The sequence below is a fragment of the Balaenoptera borealis genome, assembly GCF_965194805.1.
Source record: "Balaenoptera borealis genome assembly, chromosome: 17".
NCBI lineage: Eukaryota > Metazoa > Chordata > Mammalia > Artiodactyla > Balaenopteridae > Balaenoptera > Balaenoptera borealis.
In genome coordinates this window covers 11,391,391-11,415,264 of record NC_138876.1, presented here as the reverse complement: position 1 = coordinate 11,415,264, position 23,874 = coordinate 11,391,391, and the positions used below count along the sequence as shown (strand labels likewise).

At 39.6% G+C, this 23,874-nt stretch overlaps 1 protein-coding gene across 19 annotated transcripts in view; it reads left to right on the top strand.

Moving 5' to 3' along the window:
- The window catches only part of LOC309614571 (uncharacterized protein), a gene marked incomplete at its 5' end in the record, with an annotated part of 295,377 nt that overhangs the window by 57,419 nt on the left and 214,084 nt on the right, over positions 1-23,874 (top strand). The gene's annotated exons all lie outside the window — the stretch shown is intronic.

Genomic DNA, 23,874 nt, shown 5'->3' with positions numbered 1-23,874 from the left:
CATTATCTATTCATGTATTCCAGAGATGCAGGGTACATCAAGTTGATTGTGGAGATTTAATCCACTGTTTCTGAGGCTTTTGGGAAGTCTGAGGTTTTCTGCCAGCATTCAGTAGGTGTTCTGTAGGAGTTGTTCCACATGTAGATGTATTTCTGATGTATTTGTGGGGAGTAAGGTGATCTGCATGTCTTACTCCTCCACCATCTTGAAGGTCTTGGGTAACTTTTCATACATAAGTCATAGCTCTTATAATAGCCATTATGCCCCTTGAGGCAAGGATGATGTGCTACACTTCCGTCATTCCTCTATCCACTTAAGGTACAGTAGGAATTGCCCTGAACTTGGAGCTAGTAGTGCTGGTCCTCATCCCACCACTGATTGTCCTTGAGACCCCAACGTGCTCTACAGATCTGAGTTGTATTTGTTCTCTGGTCAGGTAGACTGGCAAAGGAATGGGGAGAAGCATGTGCTTCAGGGAAGCAGAGGAGCCTCAGTCTTCCTCCAAACTCCAGAACTCCACACTCCAGAGGCCCTCCTTTTCACGTGCTGCCTCTCCCCTTCCGCCCTTCCTCCCCTTTGAAGTCCCAAGCCACTACCCCCAACATCCTTTGTCTTTAGCTGAAGATGGTATTTAAGGTGAGGGTTTTAGTGAGTTACTCAGTTTTCCTAGGTCTCTCCCATGTATACATATTCTTAATCTTAAGTGGGATTTTCTACTGTTAATCTTTCTCAGGTCAATTTAGTTCTTAGACCAGCCAGAAAAACTGCAATGTGTAGAGGAAATTTCTTCCTTCTCAACAAGGACATGAACCAAAATTTTCCTAATGGTTGAAGAACTAAATATCAGTGGGGGAAATGGGAAAACAATGGAATCATCATCATTGATCTAATAGCCCCAAATCAACTCCTTTGTCCTGCTGTTCTCACAGTTCACTTGCTCCTCATCTCTGCTCCAACCTCACACTCAATCATGCCCAAGACAGAGGATCAGACTGGGCTGTTGGTCACCATCCAGGGAAGAGTATACTTGTTCGGTAGAGCTTTCCTTCTAGGTTTCCACAAGGGACATTTGCCAGTCTAGACTCTCGACTTAAACCCTATTCTCCAGTTTAGTCTGTGGTGGTCAGGGTTATTTAGTTCCTACTGAACAAATCACTTGTTTCCTAGAGAACAAATCGTGGTGACTTACAGTTAAAGAACCTCCTCCTATAGTTGATCTGTTTGTTTATTTGTTAATTTGTTTTCTGCAGAGGTTCTTGAAAGTTTATCACACAGCCTTTCAAAGTTCATCTGCAAATGAGGAAGTGTAGGCTCATGAATTTAAACGACTTATCCAAGGTCACAAAGCTTGTCAGTTGCATTACTCAAATTTGAAACTAGGTTCATCGTTTTCCTAGTTCTGTGTTTACCATCATGCTTTATCCTTTTTTGATTTTGCAGTGGTTGTTTATGGAAACATTTATATCTCTTTGTTTCTGATTCTTGATTCGGTAAAGACTGCAAACAGTCCTTCCCAGTCATAAGCTTACAGGACACAGAAATGCTGACAAAGAGAAAATGGGAAAAGTACAAAATAATCATGGCTTGGAGGGTGTCTTAGGGAAATAAATATGTGGACTATTTGGAAAAAGTATCTGCTGGAGCCTAGAAGTGACCTATCTGCCTGGCAGTAAAAGGAAAGAGAGACATCCAGAAACACATCCCAAAGACAGTAAGAAAGGATAGTTATTGCAAAGGTGAAAGTTAGTAATGATATAGGCTCATGTCTCAGGGGGCAAAAACTATAACACAAGTCTTCTTGTCCTATAATATCAGTATCATAGTTGGCTGGATAATCAAAAAGTTAGTAAAAATAAGGAAATCATAAAGCATGATGCATGTGTATCTTAAACATTTCATTTTAATGGAAGCTTACTAAAATGTATTTATTGGTTAATAATTTTATTTGGACCCAAGTATTTCTCATTCAACTCAAATCTATTAAGAGTGTTATGTTGCTTTTCTTCTAGAAATAGTGTGCATAATCTATTATTTTGTTTTATTTAAAATGAAGGTCAAACTTGAAGACTCTTGAAACAAGTTGGATACAAACATTTTCTAGATCTTTCATTGTGGTTTCTTGGTCTTTTAAAATTATTTTACCCATACTTGATTAAATTACATAATTCAATTGCTTTTTAAAAGCAATTTGTACTTCTTCAGTTTTTCCAAAGCATTCCACCTAGTTTTCTTAGCACCATAACATAAATTATTCTCTTTCTATATTCATATTTTATCCATTTATATAATATTTAATTGAAATGCATAATTATCATAAGTAAAACTGGCATAAACAGGTTTGGGAACAGATACAACTGACTTTTGGTATGTATATAGCAAGCAGGGGGAGCAACAGTGCAAATGTGCAACAGAGAGAGAGACCGAAATCTCAGCCTCTGTACACTGGTGCTGAAAAGAATCTTGGACATAGAGTTTTGGGTGAAGAGTTTTGGGTGAAGTAGAAAAGAATAGCTTTATTGCTTTGCCAGGCAAAGGGGGAGCTTCCCTGGTTCCTTTAGTTTGGCCTCAGTTGGTCTTCTCTGATATGGAGAGTACTGACATCCTCCATTTGTTGAGTTTTAATTCTATAAAAGGGCTTAAAGATATTTTTGTGTGCCCCTTGGGGTGGAACCAGGACCCTGCCCCAAGCCTGCACTATTGTTTCTTGGCTGTTCCTCCCTTGACTCTGCATCCCTTCCCTTCCCTGATTAGCAACTGTTTGAATCTACCCTTTGGAACTCAGGGAAGTTCATGGAGGCTGAACAGAAAGGTTCCCTGTGCCCAGGATCCCCTACAGGGTCCTGCTCAGTTTCAAGAGTAGCTTATAGCTATGAATGTTGAGATGCCAATGGCATCAGTCAATAATTTATAGAGAGGATAGAAAGCATCAGTTAATTTGCCAAAGCAATTGGTGATGGATGGATAAAGGACTTTCTAATATAGTTGACTTTATATGTTTTCCACAGAATGAGAATCAGGAAGGCATGTTGCATTGATCCTCAATTCAGATCCTCAAGGAATGTTTGCTACATAAAAACCCTCTATTTAAAGTATATTCTGAATATTAGAGTATGGCACTTATGAGCCTTAAAACTGGAAGGGACCTAAAAAATCCCAATGATTTGCATCATTTGTTACCACCAATGAACAGTTTTATTTACCTCACAATACAGAACTCTTCCATTAAAAAAAAAAAACTATGATGACCAACCTCCATTTCTTAAAGACTAATGTATTATTTTTCCTTTTACATTATTCAAAACATTCATGATGACATCAATATATTTTAAAGTAGTAAACAACGATCTCATTATTTTTCCCATGTCCTATGAAATACTGAAACATAGCTCATGGATCCTCGTGCACCTTACCAACTACACAGAACACTTTAAGTCAAAAAGTACTACATTGAGAACCATTAACCTAGCCCAGTGTCCTCATTTCATAGTTGTGAAAATTGTAAGAAATTTGACTTTTTCCTTAATGCAAAAATGAAAGCTAGACCCCAAAATTCACCTCTCCTTTAATCAAAAATCCAAAGATCCATTTCCTCCAATATTGACAATGAAGGAAGAATCCCCACACGTGGAGAATCATTCAGGTATCAGAAACCCAGTTGTTCAGCATTGTCTGAGTTCTGCCTGCGTAAGTTCAGTTCTTGTTGTCAAGAAATTAACGTGGTGGCCACTTGAGAATAATTCTCAACTCTCATGATTTGGCGTCCTAATTACTGAATAAAAACCAATCTTGAGTTTCTAGGATTTAATTACAATTTCTGGGTTTTAATAATAAAGACTCTGAAGGTTTGTTGGACTTCAGATGTCCTTAAAACTTTTTTGATGAGTTAAGTGTAAACGAATAAAAAACATATGCATTAACTTTCCCTTGGAATACATGTGGGTTTAAAAATTAAGGGGAAAAGGACTTGGCAAACTGGCTTTGAGACCTGCCAAACCCAAGACATTTTAAAAAACTAGCTCAAGACATTTGGAGAATCCCGAAGTCTGGTAAAGTTTGTCCCTCCTTTAAAGAACAAATGAGACTGAAAATAGTTTTTGTAATGTTTAAGCATGGACATTCTTGCTAAAATAATGAACATTTATAAATATCTTGCTATTTTTGATTGCATACACACACACACAAATACATACAGAGGTACACATACAAATATATTTTGGCTTGCCGAAGTTCAAACTTCAGTGAATATCAGCCTTGTTCCTCTTAACATTAACGGTATAAACAAACAAGCAAACAAACAAAACACAAATACTCAAACACATATCACAGCATGATATTTGATATGGTGGGGCTATTCAATACTGACAAATCTTATTAAGTTACTATTTCTAATGATTTCCCATTACCGACCCCAAACACATGAACCCTTAGTTTCCATGCTTTCCTTTCCCCAGACAAATCTACTTTTCAAAGCTTTATTTCCCAATTCCTCCCTATGTATACTCATTCTCCAGCAATGTGACATTAATTTCCATCACATTATTTGCAAACACCTATCATTTCCACCTTCCCTTATTGGTCCTCTCTGTCTAAAATGTCACTCCATCTCCACCTACAAAAGTCTGAACCATTCAAAGTATACACTCAAATAATACTTCCTCATGACCTAGTTCATTATTTGTGTAGTCTTGGCAAATCTCGCCAGACTAGGCCCCTTTAAAAAACTGTTCTAACTCTGTATCTTGCTCACAATCTCAGTTCAAATCTCTTGGCATTACAGAGGTAAGGGGATAAAGGATAAATATTCCCAACCATTTCTCCACTCCTACTGGTTCCAACTGATTTGAGGAATGGACCTGAGGATCCAGGTACAGATCAAATATAGCATTAATTTCACCACTGCTGAATCTGGACTGATGAAAATCACTTGGCTTGCTCTGCTTCTAAACCTGATTTTTTAAGAATCCAATGATATGTGGCAAAACATATTATTAGAAGAAACTTGGAAATAAGTCGTCAAGATACTCATAATTCTAGGCACTATTTGGGCAAATGCACAGGGTCAAATCAAATCTTTTCCATCCAATTCTGATGCAATAACCCCTCCCCTGGTAATGGATTACAATGGATGAGAGTGGAAATAGTGCCTGGCTGGGTTTTCTCCAGCACTTGTAGGGAGTGGAAAACACCCTTCCTTGACATAGAAAGATGAACAATTAAGTAGTCTTTCCCCAACCAATACAGGGCTACCATACTGAGGTTCCTGTCTGCCTTCTAGCTCTGTCTTTTTTTTTGTTTCTCTTACAGATGCTCTGACCCAGCCTTAAGCTTGTGGGTCCTTGAATAAATCACATTTTCACTTATAATATATTTATTTTTAACAAATATGTCCTTTGAAAATGTTGTTCTCTCTGTTTTGGAAAGCTCCTGTTGTCTACCTGATACAACTATTCATACCTGGAAAACTCAGCTCAGAAATTCTCTTTTGTAAACATTCACTGAGCCTCCTGGAAGAGTTGATTCATTTTTCAGTCTATTCCCTCGGTAGCTTGAGCATATCTTTGATAATACATAATGCACTGGCTTACAATTTCTGCCTACAATTTTCCTCCAGAAGAGTGTGCACTTCCTATCATCTGGGTTTGCTATATATAATCAGTACTTAATATAGTCAATCATAAATAATTTTTATTTAAATATGGGTGGGTCTACTTGATAGACTGGCTTCTCTCATCAGGTCTGCACTGAGGATTAAATGGGTCTGACCCAGCAGGGGAATCACTTTATGCAAATTGGCTTGTGGGGGTGAGGGGAGACTGACAAGGTAGGGGTTGTAGCAGATACAACATAGAGTTCCTTGCTTCAAGAAACTTATGTCTACGGAATTCCCTGGCTGTCCAGTGGTTAGGACTCGGTGCTTTCACTGCCGGGACCCGGGTTCAATCCCTGGTCGGGGAACTAAGATTCCTCAAGCTGTGAGGCGTGGCCAAAAAAAAAAAGAAACTTATAGTCTAGTATGCCCATTAATTTTATCATGCAGAACTCATGGTAGATGATCAGAAAACCATAGTGCTTACCCTGCACCTGAGTAAAATTTATTTTGGTAATAAAAGGCTTTTCAATCATTAATTGTTTTATCCACTGAATACTAAAAAATGTAAATATCAATCAAAGTTACAGCTACCCCCTTTCCCGTTACATCGCAGGCCTGCTGCAGTCTAGCTTTCTGCTATGGGAGGCCACGTGGTTAGTTTGTTCTATTTTTGTGTGCTGCTTTTTGTGAATCCAGGATTCTGATCCTTTGGGATTGGAAAGAGGCTAGGAGAGATAGAAAGAGCACCAGAGCTCTTACATGATTAATATTGGCATGAACTGGTGTCACAGCTTCTGAATTTTGTTGGTATTTACAGCTGGCTCTTTTATTGGGGGATTTATACATTATTTGGAGATACCCCCTCTTATCACTTTGATCTCCTACTTGCAGCTTGCTTGATGATAATCATACACTCAGCCTAGCTGGTCACATATTTTCCCTTTGGACTCGGTTTTTGTTAGACCACCTATCCCTTTCTCTCTTTCACAGGTAATGGAAATGAAGTCATAGTCATAGTGCTTTAATAGTTCTAGTACTTAAGTCAACTTGGGTTCAAATATACGTTCATCACTTTCGTGACCCTGGACATATTACTAGATCTTTCTAGGACTAAGTTTCTTCATCTGTAAAAATGGAGATAATTATGGTATTAGCAAAAGATTGGTTGTGAGGAGTCACATAATGCATGTCAAGCACATTGTAAGTGTTCAGAAGTGATCTATTATATCATTTTTGTTTTTAAAAATTACTGTTTCTAAATGGAGTACTTGTTTTCTATCTAAAAATAGAAAGCATTTAGATAAGGAACAGACTTTCTGCAAAAGTACAGATGACCAGCCTTGTGGTCTTAGACCATTTTGTTCACTTTTTAAAGCCTTGACCATGAAACAGGCTGTAGTTCATGTCGCCTCCTCATTCTTTTTGAGCGAGCAGCTCCCAGGATGTTCATTCTGTTGTGAAGGCAGAAGTGCAAGAGGCCTCGTCTAATCACAGGAATGCATCTGCCCATGTTATAACTGCTAACATTGCACTGGCCAAAGCCCCTTGGCCAAGCTCAATATCAGTGGAGTGGGCAAATATATTCTACCAGCTCTGGTGGGAAGTGCTACAAAGTCATATGGCAGGAAGCTCGAATGTATTCTTTCATCAAAGGGACAGGGTAAGAATTGGGAGCAATAATACAATCTACCACATTGACACCACACTGACTATAGAGTGCTCAGTAAATAATCACTCCTCTCTTTTGTATTATAGTAAGATATCCTGCTCTCTTCAAAGAATCATCTAAGGTCGAATACATCTTCTGCGTTGTTAGTGGCTAGCTAACCCTAAGTTAGGGCTGACCAGGTCAGGATGCCTACGAAACTATAGAATGTCCTGGTGTGAGTTGTCTTGTATGAATATATATCGGTTGTGAGGTGATGGCAGAAGCCAGAAATCATGCTGAGAAGGTATGATTGAGTTAAATGTAAGTTAGTAAGTACAAAATTAAATCATGGATCAAAGAGGCATAAACAGGAAGTAGTAATCAAGATGGGGAACCAAAAGATCCAAAAATAGAAGAGCTAGGAGTGAGGAGTGATTTGGGTCCAATAAGAAGTAGCCAGGAATGAGTATCTTGGGTATTTCAAATACCCAGAAGCCACCAATCTAGAGAAAATTGAGCATATTTATATACATAAAAAGACTTACTATTTACTGAGCACCTACTCCACCCCTAGCTCTGCACTAGGCACTTTATATACATTTTGTCTTTCCCCATGAAATTGGATTCTTCTATAAATCTCAACCTTGTAAAAATGAAACAGATTTCACTATTATTTTTTCTCAATATTCAGGAGGAAATTATTTCGAAACATAACTCTGAATAATTAAACAAATTATTTGAATTTCACTTCCTGCTTTTTCCTACCTAATTCATATATAATAAGTTCATTCACATGTGATCTATTATTATTTTAACAAATCCTGAGCACAATTACATCATGTAAAAGGGAAGGAAGACGCAAAATACAGCACTTACTGTGACCCATGCATAATTTCTCTTAGTTCTCCCCGTATTACAGCAAAGTATTGATAGAGGATCTCCGTTCCTCATCCCCCTTCACTGACAGGGAAGCTCAGGCTAAGAGAAGTTAAGTAATGTCCCAAAGATCGGACTTTAAAGATTGTAAAGTTTTCATTACACCAAAATATCAACTTCTCTGAGAAGGTAATATTCTACCAACTAAATGCATCAAGAGTTGTAGTCTATGTCACCTGGATATTCATATATAAAGAGAAGCCAAATATGGTTGGGTAATCTAAACATTCCCTCCCCAGTTTATAAGCAGAACCCCAATGGCTCTCCATTATCAGCTTCAGTTTCACAGAGAGGTAGAGGATACTGCAATTGTAAGTCAAAGACGTTTTTCCTGTTCTTGCCCTCCAATATGCATCTTGGATTCTCTGCATCACTGACCAATAATTGTTGATAGTTAGCATCTATATAATCTCCCCTGTAATCTCAGATTTTTCCTTAGCAGTAGACATTTCTTGAATGAGAAGTCATTACCCCCATTTATGCCTATTTTTGATGCTTTCTGGCCAGTTTAAAGACTTTACTAGAATTCAAGAAATGAAGTGTTATTTTTAATTCCAATAATGAGTTTTAGAATTGTACATCTGTTTATCTTCAATGAATTGTCTGAAGATTGAATTCATCTTGGGGGGGAGGGTGGGTAATTATTTATTTATTGGCAATCTAGTAGTTTAGTAAAGTGAAACACCTGGAATTTCTTCTGCTACTAAATGGCTCTCTGGAGAACAGTGACAGCTTCCCAGGAACTCATTTCCAAAGTGCTTAGATTTTAGAGGAATTGGGTTTATAATTAGTTCTTATCATTACTAAGAGATTTCTAGAAGATTCTTTCCCTCAACAGTGAATTCATTTTTTTTCTCCTTAGAGGTACATTTTAATTGAAGCTTCCAGCAACAGTTCACTATAAAGGGAAGGTTTTGTATGGCTTTGGGGCCAGACAGATCTGTGTAGAAGTTCCAGTTCTGTTATCTGGTATATTGGGATGGTAGGCTTAAACTGTCTGAGCATTAATTTTCTAATCTGTAAAATGGGGATGAGAATACTGAACTCATAAGTTTGTTGTGGGGATTAAATTAGACAAGGCATGAATAACACTTTGCAATGTAACTAGAGGGGAGATGTTCAAGGTAGGAGAGTTGAGAGGTGATGACAGTCAAGGGATGTTGGAAATCTCCTGATGTAATTATGTATTTCCTACCTTGATGGAATCCCTATATCAGAGGCTACTTTCGGTGTGAAATAAAGTGATCCATTGATTTACATTTAGCTGATGTTCCTGCGTGTTACAGGGGCTGATTAGTTCTCTTCCGTCCCTCACTAGACTCTCTCCTTGAAGGTGCAAGAGGGATGGATATGTGATTTTTGCTATAAATGCCAAAGGAATAACCTTAGTGTCTTATGATACATTATTACTTCAGTCCTAGAACAGATTCAATGAATAATTTCAGCAAGGGTTGAAACGTTATTAAGATTAGATACTTCTACCCTTAAATTGATTAATAGGGCTAAGTAATATGACAGCTGTAGTGGATACTGTAGTACACCAACCAGATTCCCTTTCAGGGCTGAGGCATTTATTTCCCCATCTGCCAGATGTGTTCCTCACTGTTGGCTCACAGGTGAGTCTCTCTGGGAATTGCCCTGGGAAGCTGCTTTACTCAAAGTTAAGTTCACATTCAATGGTGGGTGTGGCTACAAAGGTCTGGCTCCCTTTCCTCAATAGAAAAACATAACTGCATAAAGTGAATCCATTAACATTTGGTATTTATATCACTTTTGTTCACTTTCTTGTAAGGACCGCCCTCCCCTCCCCCACCCCATGCTTTATGCATGAGAATACATTAATGACCCATAAAATCTTTGGAAAAAAATGTCAGTGAGCACAGACCAGTCAGAGTTCAAGAGCCTGGGCTGAAAAATTCACAAGTTGCCCAAATAGGAGGATTGATGGCACTTGGGAGGGCACCAAGGCAGCTATGTCAAGTACTTCACTTCAGTTCCTTAATTCAGATATTTACATTCTCTGTGTCAAGTGTAATTCTCTTCCATGCCATCTGTTAGGATTGTCCTTCCACACTTCTTCACCTGGATGACTGCTCCTTCGATGGGAGACTCCGCTCATGAGTCACTGCTTCCAGGGAGTCTTCTCTGACTTTCGAAGACTATATTAATTTCTGCTCCTTTATGCTATTTATGAGATGTAGGCCTAATGCTTTTGGTACATTTACTTTGTTTTATTATCATTTCAGTCCTACTAGAAGTGTGTTCTTATACTTAGAAACTTTTGTCCTGTAAATGGAGCAGTTATATTTACAAATCATATTTGCTCAATCAATACTTGCTAAATTGAACTGAAACATAAAAAGGCCAATTTTTACTATCATTTCCATCTTTAACTGGCTGAGATGAAAAAATATCATTTATGGCTCTACCAAATAGCAAGGAGTTGAATATTTTCTTTAAATCTCTGGACTCCTGGGTTTCCATTCCAACAGTATGCATTCAGGTATATGAGACCCAGATGGAAGACTTTAGAGAGAAAGAGAGAAAAAGAATTTTTCTACTAGGAAATACAGAAGGAGATGATTCTGCTCAGTTGAGTGGCTCTCACCTTCACAATTCTATAGCAAAGCACAGCTATATGAGATCCTTCTGAAAATTGTTTTATGAAACTGTGAGCCAACATAAGTTCAAAGCTCTCTTTTTCCTTCCATATTGTAAAAGAAGATCATTATTTTTTCTATTAAAATGTTTATTTACTCAGTTCTTTAAGACATTTACACTTTTTCTGTCCTAAATATTCTCAGGTCACTTTGCACGTTATTCACGTCAACTATGCTGAATTTTAAAAATCTGGCCTTGGTTATACATCTCAGTCCTTTCATCACAAGTCCCTCTCTCTGAGAGTGGGTACTTTAAATAATCTTATTATGGAAAAGAATAGATTGAGTGGTTTGAATTACAATTTCCCAACAGATTCCTAGTTCAAATAAAACGGTCTTTGGTTTAAATATGGTTCTTTTTGTGCTATGGCAGGAAATAAGAAGGGACACATTTTTAGAGCTAAATATGGTGGATAAAAACCCACAACATTTTGGAGAGACATACTAGTGCAACTGATTTATTCTTTAGATCAAGAGACTAAAGTTAAAGCAGTGAAGTAATTAGCCCAAGGTCATATACCTACTTAACCGCAGACACATAACCAGATCTTAGATGTTATTATTTTGCTTTAAATAAGCAACTCTAATTAATTAATAACTCTCTAAGTTTTTCCCAAGGTCAGAAAATCTTGATTCAAATTCTAGCTCTGCTGGGATAGAGTATCATGGGAGCTCAGACTAATTCAGTTTCTCATCTACAAACTGTGGTTTTCATACCCATTTTGAAGAGCATAGTAAATGCTCAATAAAGATATGCTGAATCTGAAAGCTTAAAAGCGTGGCTTTGATAAAATCACATTTTGAGATTTCAGATCTCAGGTAGTCAGTGGCATCAAGAGAGATGTATAACATTTAAGTCACCAGATAAAGTTCTAGCCTTCTCCTCGCCTAGTCAACTGATGCAAGCCAGTGAACCTCAAAAGTCCTTGGCTCTTGGTTGCAATAGGATCCAGATTTTCCTCATGAGGAAATAAATCCTGAGGTTCTCCCAGGTGCAAAGTCAATATATAGCTACATATATCCTGTCAAGCTGTGAAATCATTGGCTCGTCAGCGAGAATAACTCTGAACAATGGGAATTGTTATTTGCAGGATGTTCCTCGACCCAGAATCAAGCTATTCCTTGTATCTGTCTAGGAGGTTTATAGAAATGCTACTTTCTTAAAGTAAATCCAGAAATCTGTGAATGATTTTTACTGATTGAGTGCAGGAGCTTGTGGCTTGGGGCAGATCGTGAAACACTGACTCCATCCTTGGATGCTTTGCACAATCCCATTGCTCTTGGGCCAAAAACAATTGCCTGATTGGTTGCTGGCTGCAGCAATGAGGGAAATCTACTCATTTAACTATTTCAGGCAGAAGGAACCTGCTTCTGTTTTTTGATATTGTGTTTGAGAATTCAAGGCCAATTGTGCTCTTCTGCTGGAGAAGCTGTCCACTATTTGAGTCTTCTAGGAGGGTTAAATTTCACAGGTCTCCAGTTTACTAAGACCTCCATTAACTTATCTTATTTTGAGATGTAAGGTATATACACTAATGTGCACAGTTTTTAAGAGTGCACATTGATGGTTTTATGTATGTCTACACCTATGTAACTACTTAGCTCAAGCAAAAGATTTCCAGGACCCAAGGAGTCCCTTCCTCTCATGCCCCCTCCTAATCTCCCTGACACACACATCCAGGTAACGCCTTTTTGGCTTCTGTTAACATGGATTAATTTTGCCTGTTCCTAAAATGTATATAAGTGGAATGCATGGAGAATGCACTCTGTGTCTGGCTTATTTTGCTCATTAATATGTTTGGGAAAGTAACTCTTTATTATTGTGCATAGCAGTAGTTTATTCAATTATATTGTTGTGTAATACCATGTTGTACAAATACAATAGATTTATTAATTCTTTCACCTATCTGTTTGGATTGTTTCCATTTGGGGGATGTTATAAGAAAGCTGCTGTAAATGCGTTTGTTCATGTCCTTTGGTTGACCTACACGTTTGTTTCTCTTGGGAATTGCTGAGTCATAGGGTAAAGCATATACTTTAAGAGATGCTGATAAAGAAGTGTTTCAAAGTAGTTGTACCAATTTACACTCCTACCAGAAATATATGAGGGTTTTAGTTTTTCTACATCTTCAGCCACACTTTGCATTATCAGTCTTTTAAATTATTCTGTCAACTCTAATTTCAGTTCTATTTATGTTGTCAGGGGAAATTTAACAATGTGTTCAACAGTACAGATTCTACACCCGGTTGCTTGAATTTAAATCCTAGGTTTTTACTTGCCACCTATGTGACTTTGAATTATTCAACCTCTTTGTGCTTCAGTTTCGTCAACTACAAAGCGAGGCTAATAGGTATGCTCACCCTATAGGGTGGTTGCAAGCGCTAAATGAGTGAGTACTGTATAGCTCTTAGAACAGTGCATAGCACACACCATCAGTGTTAGGTTGTTTTGTATTTTTTTTAAAGTAATACAGTCATAGGTTTCAGCATTCAAAACATACTCAGTATTCATTAACTTTAAAGAATCAAAATAGTTATTGCTGGGCTATTATTTAGGTATAGTGGTCCCTCGATATCCACAGGGGATTGGTTCCAGGACCCCTGTGGAAACGAAAATTTGAAGATGCTTGAGCCCCTTATATAAAGTGTTGTAGCATTTGCATATAAACTATGCACATACTCCTACATACGTTAAATCACCTCTAGGTTGTTTATAATACCTAATACAATGTAAATGCTATGTAAATAGTTCCCAGTGCACGGCAAAATCAAGTTTTGCTTCTTGGAACTTTCTAGAATTTTTTTTTCTGAACATTTTCCATCCATGGTTGGTTGGAACCAAGGATACAGAACCCCTCAGGGTAATAAGGGCCCACTGAACTATGCTAAGTGTTGTACTGCAGGGCAGGAAGGTAGAGGCAGGGTGGAGACGTGGTAAGATAAAGCTGCAGAGGGTAGCGGGAACCAGTCTCAAGGAGCCTTGTGAGGTTAAGGAGTCCAGACATCACTGAGAAGGTAATTGGGACACATGAATTTAGGCCAAGGAGTGTCATTATCATACTTGCATGATGGGATAGAGATGGGATAAGAGAAGGAGCAGGATATTAGCTACCTGTTTTAGATAGAGCCTGACCATAGATACCAGACACTATGCTAAATAGTGTGTTTGTTTCTTGTGTATGGGGTGAACCCCTGATAGAATCTCATCACCACCTTCATTTTACATTATGAGTAGATTGAGGCTTAGGGAGATAAGTATTGGTAACTTCCTCCAAGGTCACAGAGCTAATAACTGGTTGAGTGGAGATTTGAACACAGTGTGTCTGACCCCTGAGTCCTGGTGGTATCCAGGACTGAGTCATGACTATGTCTGTACCATCAAGTTATTTGTGCTACAAAACAGATCTCTAATCCCCTTAGCAACACTCTAAAAATGAATGATCCTCATGTCACAGATGAAAAACTGAGGCTCTGACAGTAAGTATTATCTTCAGGGTCATACACTAGGAATTGGCAGAGCCACCATGCAAACTTGTGTCTGCTATGACTTTGCTCCTGGATCCCGCTCTTTGTTGTGAGAGCTCATAGCAAACACATCTAAGAAATGTTCCTACTTTAGTGTGTAGCAGAAGTCAGCAAACTTTTTTCTATACAGGGACAGATAATTACTATTTTAAGTTTCTCAGCCCTTCTGGTCTTTGTGCAGCTACTCAGCTCTACCACTGTGGCTTGAAATCTGTACAGGAAGTGGCATGGTTATGTTTCAATAAAACTTTATTTACAAAAACAGGCAGTGGGCCATACTTACTAACTCCTAGTAAGAAACATCTAAAGAGCAAAATCACCCTTCCTCGACCAGTTATAACTTTGGTAAAAAAAATTAAGTTAATTATGCCATCAATTATTTAGAATAACCTATTTAAGTTACAAGTTACAACAGACACTGCAAAAATATAAAGCATCCTAAGAGACTACTACAAGCAACTCTATGCCAATAAAATGGACAACCTGGAAGAAATGGACAAATTCTTAGAAAGGTATAACCTTCCAAGACTGAACCACGAAGAAACAGAAAATATGAACAGACCAATCACAAGTAATGAAATTGAAACTGTGATTAAAAATCTTCCAACAAACAAAAGTCCAGGACCAGATGGCTTCACAGGTGAATTCTATCAAACATTTAGAGAAGAGCTAACACCTATCCTTCTCAAACTCTTCCAAAAAATTGCAGAGGAAGGAACACTCCCAAACTCATTCTAGGAGGCCACCATCACCCTGATACCAAAACCAGACAAAGACACTACAAAAAAAGAAAATTACAGACCAATATCACTGATGAATATAGATGCAAAAACCCTCAACAAAATACTAGCAAACAGAATCCAACAACACATTAAAAGGATCATACACCACGATCAAGTGGGATTTATCCCAGGGATGCAAGGATTCTTCAGTATACGCAAATCAATCAATGTGATACACCATATTAACAAATTGAAGAATAAAAACCATATGACCATCTCAATAGATGCAGAAAAAGCTTTTGACAAAATTCAACACCCATTTATGATAAAAACTCTCCAGAAAGTGGGCATAGAGGGAACCTACCTCAACATAATAAAGGCCATATATGACAAACCCACAGCAAACATCATTCTCAATGGTGAAAAACTGAAAGCATTTCCTCTAAGATCAGGAACGAGACAAGGATGTCCACTCTCACCACTATTATTCAACATAGTTCTGGAAGTCCTAGCCACGGCAATCAGAGAAGAAAAAGAAATAAAAGGAATACAAATTGGAAAAGAAGAAGTAAAACTGTCACTGTTTGCGGATGACATGATACTATACATAGAGAATCCTAAAACTGCCACCTGAAAACTGCTAGAGCTAATTAATGAATATGGTAACGTTGCAGGATACAAAATTAATGCACAGAAATCTCTTGCATTCCTATACACTAATGATGAAAAATCTTAAAGAGAAATTATGGAAACACTCCCATTTACCATTGCAACAAAAAGAATAAAATACCTAGGAATAAACCTACCTAGGGAGACAAAAGACCTGTATGCAGAAAACTATAAGACACTGATGAAAGAAATTAAAGATGATACCAACAGATGGAGAGATACACCATGTTCTTGGATTGGAAGAGTCAACATTGTGAAAATGAGTATACTACCCAAAGCAATCTACAGATTCAATGCAATCCCTATCAAATTACCAATGGCATTTTTTACGGAGCTAGAACAAATCATCTTAAAATTTGTATGGAGACACAAAAGACCCCGAATAGCCAAAGCAGTCTTGAGGCAAAAAAATGGAGCTGGAGGAATCAGGCTCCCTGACTTCAGACTCTACTACAAAGCTACAGTAATCAAGACAATATGGTACTGGCACAAAAACAGAAACATAGATCAATGGAACAAGATAGAAAGCCCAGAGATTAACCCACGCACCTATGGTCAACTAATCTATGACAAAGGAGGCAAAGATATACAATGGAGAAAAGACAGTCTCTTCAATAAGTGGTGCTGGGAAAACTGGACAGCTACATGTAAAAGAATGAAATTAGAATACTCCCTAACACCATACACAAAAATAAACTCAAAATGGATTAGAGACCTAAATATAAGACTGGACACTATAAAACTCTTAGAGGAAAACATAGGAAGAACACTCTTTGACATAAATCACAGCAAGATCTTTTTTGATCCACCTCCTAGAGTAATGGAAATAAAAACAAAAATAAACAAATGGGACCTAATGAAACTTCAAAGCTTTTGCACAGCAAAGGAAACCATAAACAAGACGAAAAGACAACCCTCAGAATGGGAGAAAATATTTGCAAACGAATCAACGGACAAAGGATTAATCTCCAAAATATATAAACAGCTCATTCAGCTCAATATTAAAGAAACAAACAACCCAATCCAAAAATGGGCAGAAGACCTAAATAGACATTTCTCCAAAGAAGACATACAGATGGCCACGAAGCACATGAAAAGATGCTCAACATCACTAATTATTAGAGAAATGCAAATCAAAACTACAATGAGGTATCACCTCACTCCTGTTAGAATGGGCATCATCAGAAAATCTACAAACAACAAATGCTGGAGAGAGGGTGGAGAAAAGGGAACCCTCTTGCACTGTTGGTGGGAATGTAAATTGATACAGCCACTATGGAGAACGATATGGAGGTTCCTTAAAAAACTAAAAATAGAATTACCATATGACCCTGCAATCCCACTACTGGGCATATACCCAGAGAAAACCGTAATTCAAAAAGACACATGCACCCGAATGTTCATTGCAGCACTATTTACAATAGCCAGGTCATGGAAGCAACCTAAATGCCCATCAACAGACGAATGGATAAAGAAGTTGTGGTACATATATACAATGGAATATTACTCAGCCATAAAAAGGAACGAAATTGAGTCATTTGTTGGGAAGTGGATGGATCTAGAGACTGTCATACAGAGTGAAGTAAGTCAGAAAGAGAAAAACAAATATCGTATATTAATGCATGTATGTGGAACCTAGAAAAATGGTACAGATGAGCCGGTTTGCAGGGCAGAAGTTGAGACACAGATGTAGAGAATGGACATATGGACACCAAGGGGGGAAAACTGCGGTGGGGTGGGGATGGTGGTGTGCTGAATTGGGCGATTGGGATTGACATGTATACACTGATGTGTATAAAATTGATGCCTAATAAGAACCTGCAGTATAAAAAAACAAACAAAACAACTAATACTAAACTTTCATTGGGTTATTTATATGGAAATATGTTAATATAAATGTTTCAGACATTACATGAAATTTCTAAAAATCTAAAAAGAATATATATATATATATCATGATCTTCAACTTCAAGTCATTGCAATTTAACAAATGTTGCAGTGCTTACTACATGCAAGGCACTGTGCTAGCTGGTTAACTTCCCTCCTCCCCCACTCTCAGTGTTGTCAGACATGTGTCAGACATGGTCCTTTTAAAAATCCATTGTTGCTTTTCACTTGCCTCTCAGAGAGTATTAAAGATACGAATCATGAAAAAAAAATAGAAGACACTGATTTTCTGAGACAAACCTCTTGTACAAAATAAATTGAGAGATAATAAATCTCTATATAAAAATGATTGTACACACACACACTTATATGCCCACAAACACATATTTACCTTTCATTTTAAACAAATCACTAAGAAAATAAGGGTTGAAGGAAAAGTTCCTTGCTCCTTTACAAGGTAGGCAAATCAACATAGGGTAAAAATAATACCCCAAGTCACCTAATCTATTTTGGAATAGTAAAACCAAAAGAGATGAAGAATCAGTTTTATCTTGGGGAAGTTGTTTCTGATTTTAAAATGTAAGCACAATACACATGATGATAAAATGGACTTCTCAACTCAGAATAAATGAACTTTTATGAGTGTACATAACTCTAAAGTAATGATAATGAAGTAATTCAAATAAAGGGAAGGTTGGTGTGTGAGATGTCTCCAAAATTTTTCATAATATTTGGTTTTCCCTTTACTTAGGACTTCTTTTAAACAAGGCGAAAACTTAAGGTTTTCTGGCCTGTTTTGGACAAGTTGTTATGAATTTTAGCATCTCATCTTTAAATCTCTATTCTTGAACTCCAAATGTTTCCCTCGATTACAGTGTACAGTAATAAACAACTGCTACTCTCTGCTTGTTCCCACCCACTTGTACAAGTAAGTCTGTAGTATTTCAGGACCTCTGATTTGGTTTTCAAGAGGCTTTTTCTTGTCACTGGCTCTCCTCCATTTCTGCTGACCCAGGCTTCCAAGAGTGTGAGGGATAATGGGGTACACTCTCCGAAGAGTTTGATGCCTCTCTTTTTATTTGTCTTGCTCATCACTGTACTAAAAACATAAAATTCTAACTGAGTAAATTTGAAGATCGAATTGGCTTTATTCAATGATTTATGAATTGGGCAGCATCCCATTGAGCAAGTAGAAAGGAGCTCTGTGGAGCTGTAAAAAATGCAAGAACTTTACAGGCAGGAGGGGGCAGAAAAGGGAAGTTTCTAGCTAAGAGTGGATTGTTTCAGGCAGGGTCACCTTCCTTTTGGGGGAAGGTGGGGGGTCACCCCTCTAGTGCTGACCAGGTAATTCCAGATCTATTGGTGAAAGGTCCCATTCCTGAGAGAGGCTGAAACTGCAATAAGGTTAGCTATTAAGTCTTGGTTTGCTGATGTGGGACTTAGCACAAGTGACTCCATTTGGGGTTTGTTGTTTCTTTACTAACAACTGTATCTCATTCCTAGCTCTTAACCCCAGTACCTAGATACTTGCTGGTGAATGGATGACCAAACCAGTGAATTCAGAATTTCAGAGAAGTTCTTTATAATGAGAGACAGGCAGAGAAATGGCAGTTCTACCACCCAGTAAGTTTTGAACTCTTGCAGGTCTGATGCCCAAATCAAGCGTGGGAACGTGAACAGTGAGACTGAGTGAAAACACAGCAGTTCTTTGTGTTTCTGTTAGAGAAACACTGGTGGGAGACAGAGGACAAAGGAAGGAGACACAGGACTGGAGTGACCTCAGCTGGGGGCGGGGTTTCACAGTGTTGGGTGCTGCAGAGAGGTAGTCAGCAGGAGCAGGGGCTGTGTACATCATCAGAGGCATTTTTTATTTTATTTTATTGTTTTGATTGACGTATAGTTGATTTACAATCTTGTGCCAATCTGCTGTATGGCAAAGTGACTCAGTTATACACATATAGACATTCTTTTTTTATATTCTTTTCCATTACAGTTTATCACAGGATATTGACTTTAGTTCCCTGTGCTGTAGAGTAGGACCTTGTTGTTTATCCCTCCTATATATAATAGTTTACATCTGCTAATGCCACACTCCCAGCCCTTCCCTCTCCCACCCCCCTCCTCCTTGGCAACCACAAGTCTGTTCTCTATGTCTATGAGTCTGTTGCTGTTTCATAGATAGGTTCATTTGTGCCATACTTTAGATTCCACATGCAAGTGGTATCACATGGTATTTGTCTTTCTCTTTCTGACTTACTTCACTTAATAATCTCTAGTTGCATCCATGTTGCTGCAGTCATCAAAGGCATTTTAGAAGAGGCTCTGCTTGCCATAGCTTCTGGCAGCGTTGCTTCCTACAGTGGAAAGAAGAATGTTGTTGATGGGAATTCCCAAAGTTAGGCTAAAGTGGGGGTGAAGTAACTTTTCTAGGTGAAGAGGTGATCTTTTTTTTTTTTTTTTTTGATTTGTATGTGTGTGTTTTATTATATATTAGTCTCTTAAATCAAATAGAAGACAAAAAGTGGAGCTACAAACCAAAGTTACAACAGTACTAGCTTTTCTCGTCACCCGTCTGTCTACTTTTACCAGAGGTCTTTATTTCTTCATAAGGCTTTGAGCTACTGTCCAGGGTCCTTGACTCCAACCTGAAGAACTCCCTGTGGCAGGCGGGTCTGGTGGTTAAGAACTCTCTCAACTCTTGATTAACTGGGAATGTCTTGATTTCTCCCTCATTTTTGAAGGAAAGTTTTGCTAGATATAGGATTCTTGGTTGACGGTTTCTTTCCTTCAACACTTCAAGTACATTGAGTCATGCCATCTGGCCTCCGAGGCTCCTGATGAGAAATCTGCTCAATGACCTTCCTGGCAAACCTTCTCTCAGCTTCATAGACTTTCATAATGTACCATATCATGTCTTATGCAACAGAACATTTTGTATAGTATCGTGAAGTCAGTTAAGTTGTAATGTTATTTTGAGACCAGAATTTAAGGAAAAGGAATTGAACATTTCAAGTGTAGACATTATGAGGTCTCTAAAATTATTACACATTTTCAAACTAGAAATAAGGCCACTGAAATATCCTGCAGATTTTTATTTATAACAAAGTGAATACCAATATCTAATAACACACGTAAAGAAAAATTTCTTTGGGATCCTTTTTCCTAAGTGTAAAGGGGCCTTGAACTCAAAAAGTGAGAAAACCACTGTGGTGTATCCCCAGCGGTGATGGGTCCATTTCTTGCTCTGACCTCAGAGTGCACCATTGTGATGTACTTCACAAAGCCCTATGAAAGAGAAAGGTGGGCCCAGGTTTTTGGTCCTTAGAGCCCAGGAAGCTGCTTTTGGTGACCTGACGGCCTTGGACCTACAGTTAGCTTGTGTTTTCCTTGTTTATGCCATTTTGTTGATTTTCGTTTCTCTTCTCTCTACTCTTTTTTATTTGTCTCATTTTTCTTTCTGCAGTTAGCATAGTGAGTATTGTTGGTATAGTTAATACTTGATTAGCATAGTTAGTGTAGTTAGTACTAGTTAGCGCTGTTGGTACAGTTAGCGTAGTTAGCGTTGTTAGTAGAGACAGCATACTTAGCCCTGTTAGTACAGTTAGCATTGTTAGTTAGCGTAGTTAGCTTTGCTAGGTAGTGCTGTCAGTCAGTGTAGTTAGCAGATCACCAGGATGCAGGGCCTCACAGCCAAATCTGCTGGCAAGGCGGCTCATATTGATGACTTCGAGATCCTCCACACCATTGGTGAAGGCACCTTCGGTAAAGTGAAGTTGGCCCGGCACATTCTGACCGGGACACAGGTGGCTGTGAAGGTCATAAAGAAAAGGCGTCAGAGCTTCTCAAGTGTCCAGGCACTTTTCCGGGAAGTGTGCAGTCTGAAGGCTCTGAATCACCCCAATATTGTAAAACTGCTGGGGGTGATTGACACAGAGGAGACATTTTTCGTGGTGATGGAGTACCTCAGTGGGGGGGACATGTACCGCTATTTGAAGACCCATGGCCGTATGACAGAGGCGGAGGCCCGAGGCCCGTTCCGGCAGCTGGTCTCCGCCCTGCGGCACTGCCACCGGAGGGGCATCGTGCACCGAGACCTGAAGCCACTGAGCCTCCTCTTTGATTCCAACATGAATATCAAACTTACAGACTTTGGCCTCAGCAACAAGTGTGATGACACTGTCCAACTGGACACGATCTGCGGCACACACCCTTATGCTGCCCCGGAACTCCTCCTGGGGCAGAGCTCCAGCGGCCCTGCGGTGGACGTGTGGAGCTTGGGAGTAGTGCTGTACACCATGGTAACTGGGTCCCAGCCCTTTGTGGGAAAAGACTTCCAGGAGCTGCGGAAGCAAATCCTACAAGGGCAATACCCCATCCCACCTTATCTGTCTTTGAAGATAAGGGATCTGTTACAAAAAATGATTGCCCTCAACCCCAGTGACAGAGGCACCTTACCTGACCTCATGAGGCATCCGTGGGTCAACATGGGCCAGAAGAAGCCACTCCAGCCACCCTGTGAAGAGGACCTGGAGGTGACAATGGTGAGGACTCCGGGCTTGACTTGCGACCAGATCCAGGACACTGGGACAGGCAGTGTGAGCTCCAGGAAACCCAAGGTGGAGGTCTCCATCATAACTCTGAAGCCCTTCTCTTGCGGGGACCTCTGTGGCAGTGAACTTGAGCCTTCTTCAAGCCCTGTGGTGTCCTCCCTGCAAACCAGGTGGCTCTACCACAGAAAAAGTGTGCAGCTGCAGGAAGACCAGCAGGCAGGGCAGAAGAGCGGTGAGTCTGCCTGTCCCCCACCCAGCCTGGAGGCGAGGACTGCCACCCCCAGCCCAGCCCCCCAGTGTGGCACTGGGACATCCACCTCCAGCAGCAGCAGCAGCAGGATTGGAGCCCCAGAGGGAAGCAGCTGCCCCCCGGGTGTGTCCAACACTGGAAGGTCCTCCCACGCTGGGCAGCCTGAGAGTGTGTCCTCATCCACTCTCTCTGGCCAGAGCCAGAAAAAGCAAGGGGTGGCTGGGAGAATCTGGAACTTTATTTTGAAACATCTTTGTTGCAAGCTGCCCAGCATGAGGCGTCATAATAAAGTGAGCCCATGTGAACCCCATGGATTACCGAGGCAGGAAGGTCAGGCCGCTGCGCTCCCTGGGTCCCGGTGCAGGGGAAGAGGAGTGTGTTCTCTGCACGGCCTTCAGAAGCATCGTATCCAAGACCCTGGCCAGCTCAGAGGATGGTCCGGAGCAGCCCGGGCGACCGAAAGCGAGGCCACCGTGGCTGCAGGTCTGCCCCTCAACCCCCACCTGGGTGAAACTTGAGAGACTGGACTGTCATTCCTGGGGCACGTCTCCCCTCCCCGACTCTTCTGTCTTCCATGTTGGTGGGGGAGGGGGATAGTTCTTGTTCCAGGAACTCCTTGGTTCTTCCAACTCTAGTTAATAAACTTGACGCTCCAGAGAGATGCATCACACTCTGCTTCGCGTCGTCCCTGCACAGAATTGGGGCTGTGCCTTTTCCAGTGAGACAAGCGTGCAGCCGTGGAGCGCTTGGAGGTAGTCAGAACGACTAAAGGGAAAAATGACCTAAGAGAATTAGCACAGTGACTCCCAACAGCAACAGCTGCCGCAGTGCAGGGCAGAAATGCGGAAAGTGTGTATTCCCTTCCTGCACTACCATTCCCGAACATTTTCAGAAGGGCCGAGGGGAAATTTTGGTCCCTGCGGCCTGTGTTAATTACAACAGAGAGGCCCATTAATAGGATCACAAGGTCCCGTGAACCAGCCTCTGCGCGGTGTGATAAGGTCCCTGTGCAGCTGAGTTTCATGACTGTCGTGCAGCAATAAAGCAGTCTTTATTGAAAAAATAAAATAAAATAAAGAGCAAAATCACCCTTCCTCGACCAGTTATAACTTTGGTAAAAAAATTAAGTTAATTATGCCATCAGTTATTTAGAATAACCTATTTAACCATCCTGTTGTACTTGGAATATTTAGGGATTTATCTTCTTCTTTTTGTTTTTTGTCTCGATTTTTGCTAAATAGATAATGCTGCTCCAGAGCCTTTGCTTTCATAAGTTTTTCTCCTTCAAAATTATATTCTTGGGATAAATTTCCAGTAGTGAAATTACTGTTTAAAGGGTATGAACATTCTTATAGATATCTATAAAATTATATTTTCATTTGAAGCATGTTAAATGAACTCCCCCCACTCCTTTCATTCTTCCCACAAAGCCCTACA